The sequence below is a fragment of the Rutidosis leptorrhynchoides genome, chromosome 1 (genome assembly GCF_046630445.1).
Source record: "Rutidosis leptorrhynchoides isolate AG116_Rl617_1_P2 chromosome 1, CSIRO_AGI_Rlap_v1, whole genome shotgun sequence".
Lineage (NCBI taxonomy): Eukaryota > Viridiplantae > Streptophyta > Magnoliopsida > Asterales > Asteraceae > Rutidosis > Rutidosis leptorrhynchoides.
In genome coordinates this window covers 359,867,964-359,871,287 of record NC_092333.1, presented here as the reverse complement: position 1 = coordinate 359,871,287, position 3,324 = coordinate 359,867,964, and the positions used below count along the sequence as shown (strand labels likewise).

The 3,324-nt window shown below is 41.6% G+C and overlaps 1 non-coding gene across 1 annotated transcript; it reads right to left on the bottom strand.

Moving 5' to 3' along the window:
* Nucleotides 1-2,869: 2,869 nt before the first annotated feature.
* On the bottom strand, nt 2,870-2,976 carry LOC139887334 (small nucleolar RNA R71). Its single transcript, XR_011773169.1, has one exon. It is a non-coding gene; the product is annotated as a small nucleolar RNA R71 (small nucleolar RNA).
* Nucleotides 2,977-3,324: the final 348 nt, after the last annotated feature.

Genomic DNA, 3,324 nt, shown 5'->3' with positions numbered 1-3,324 from the left:
TTTGTCGGCAAAATACCCACTTCGTCGGTTAGAATTGAAGAACAAGTAATTATGAAGGCGGTGCAAAAAGAATCAAGAGAATCGGAGCTAAAACGAAGATTCTAGAGCGAAAACGGTGAAAGACAAGAAATCAAGTTACGATCCAGGGAATCAAGGCTGACCAGCAAGCCATACGGCCTGCCATACGGCCTGCCATATGACTTGCCATACGGCCTGCCAGTATGGAAACGGCCTGCCAGATACGTTCCATCACACGAGCCACCATATGGCCTGCCTTGCATACGGCCTGCTAAAAAGGGCTACCATACGCCCTGCCATACACCCTGCCAGGCGTATGCTGGCAAATTCCAAGTCTATTTAAAGGGTCTTTGTCATTCATTCCAACATACACTTCAATTCACTTCTTTCTCTCTCTTGTACAATATTGGTCATACTTTCAAGGCCTTCTCACCTCCGAGCGGGAAATTAAGTACCCGGAGACGAACGCTGAAGATTGTATTAGGAGCGGTCTGGAGTCTTGAAGTTGTCACTTTTGTATTCGAAAATCGTTTAATCTACTGGTACTTCTATCCTTTATCTTATATAATGTTTTATGATATTATTGCCATGATTAGCGAGTAGTTATCTTTAGTGTATGCTATGATGTAAGCAGTTATAATGCCGAAATAATATTATGGTCTGTGTACGTTGTCGAAATGCTTTCCGATTATGCTTTAAACTCAATCGCTTTTCCAACTAATAGAACGTAGTTATAGGCTCTGTTATTGGGAAGTCGCGAACCCCGATTCAGAGTACACTATCTGTGTCACCCCTTGGTAAGAGAAGTCTATCGAATACAACGTAAGATAAACCGAGGCACACCGATTGTAGTAAGTCTATCGAGCTTTGGATTCTGACTGAGGACTCTTTCGTAGTGAAACATCTGACTAGGCCCCTAGTACATTGTTGGTCCTAGACCATGCTAGTGTAGTCACCAAGCATATAAACTTCGTACGTGCACGCTGAAGCACAGCGGTTGTTGTAAGCTGTACCTCTGCTAAGTAAGGCCATGGAACACGGTTAGTGTTGACCAGTACACTGCACCATAACGCGGTCTCAAGCATTGCACCCCGCTTGAGGAATTCTTAGTTAATTAAGGAACTGTTTGTTTAAACACATAAAGGATTGGACCGTTAGGATAACCGAACGTGTTCATGGAAGTCAGACTTGACTTGGCCATGGTGTTCTTTATGGTTGAACTCTTTTAAAGGGCCTAACTATCTTTTACCAATCATTAACGAAAGCATCGAGGCACATCACGTCTCTCGGATATGGTAAACCATGTATTCTATTATGCTTAAGAAAGTTTAGACCATTTTGGAATGTTAATACGTCACCCAACCGAGTCGCTCAATTGAATGAGCCGTCTGAACGTGTATGCCTGTAGTCAGACTGCACGGGCATCAGGGGTAAGGGACATTGCTGTCTATTCAGAATCTTCACGCCTAACGCTGTACCTAGTGACATGTCTTATGACAGGGGCGTTTAGGACCAGTGTAATGAATACAAGGCCTCTGCTTATTCATGAGCCAGCATTCCATAATCTCGGCAGAATAACTGATGAAGTCATAGTATGCACTTACTTTAACCTTATCTGAATTACAAATTTTATCGCATTTACTTTATCTATCTTATAAATTAGAAAATCCCAAAATAAATATTCACTACTCCCTAACTATCTTAGGCTACAATATAGGTTCGATGTTACTGATATCTCAAAAATATGGCTCTAGGTCATACTTCCCTTACTTATAAGGAGTAATAAGATTTAGGCCCCGCTAAATATAAATTTAAAACAGTACCCTCTCCCACGAGTGGCTGATCCTGGCGAGTCGCGGCCTAACGACACCGCGCAAATAAAAACCGTCCGTTTCGGCCATATCAAGAGAGAGTACCTAGTTTTTGGCACCCCTGCCGGGGAACTGGTATCAGGCAATACTGTTTTCAATCAAACTTATTCACAAGCATTTAGTGGTGTCTAAGAAAGACAATTATACACGGACTTGGTTGTTGGATTTTTCGAACAGTCGCCAATTATATTGGGACCAAAAGGATCCTACCTCTCCGTAGTCAGCCTGGCCACTTGGTTTGTTGAATAGTTTGTGCGGAGCTTTGTTACCGAAATACCAGGGAATCAGTAGCCAGAACCAAAAACATATTCCACCATAGGATAGTTAGTTAATTAGATTAGATTACTTTAGATTACTCTAGTTTACCTTAGATTAGACCACCTTAGATTACCTTAGATTGCCTTAGACTTAATTAGATTACCTTAGAATTAGATTAGTTTAGTTTAGCTTATTATAATTTAGCTTATTTGCGAAAATTAAAAACAAAAAGGCATACCTAGTGTATGACCCAAACCCGATCTAGACCAGGGCCTTTGTTATTCGTACCTGATCCAGACGCAATAATCTCTAAAGCACGCAATGAAGCACGAATTAGAAACCAAATGGTGTTACGCGTTACTTTAGCAAAAAACACGAAACCCTCGATTGAAGGTTGAGGAGGACCAATCAGATTTCCAGAGATTCAAGGACACTCGTTCGAGTTAAAACATCACATCATCCAGCTCATTCAGAATAGCTGTCAATTTCATGGATTACCGAATGACGATCCTAATTCTCACCTTGATAAATTCATATCTCTTTCGAACTCCTACAAACAGCTAAGGATAGGACAAGATATAGTCCGGCTATACTTGTTCCCCTATTCTCTCACTCATCATGCTCAAACTTGGTTTGAAGGACTGGAAAAAGATTCCATCACGTCATGGACGGAGATGGCGACTAAATTCCTAACAAAATATTTCCCTCCTTCTAAACAAACCAAACTGAAGAATGACATCATTAACTTTAAACAAAGTTATGATGAATCTCTTTACACTGCATAGGAGCGTTTCAAAACCCTGCTGAAGAAATGCCCTAACCACCAGTTAGAACGGTCAGCCCAAATCTGTACCTTCTACAATGGTCTTACGGTAAATCATAGGATGACGATCGATGCAGCAGCTCAAGGGAATTTGATGAACCAAACCGCAGAAGAAGCATGGGAATTGCTCGAGAACATGACGATGCATCATCATGACTGGAACAGTGGTGAAACAACTTCATCATCTGCCCCACTCTCTGCACTTAACAATCAAACGGAGGCCATCAAATCCCTCATAGATAAGATGGAATCTCTTGCCAAGCAACTCAGAGAATTGAAGACGCAACCGCAGCAGGTTAACCAAGCTCAGGCTTGTGTTAATTGTACCAACCCGCAACCTACTGAAGACTATCA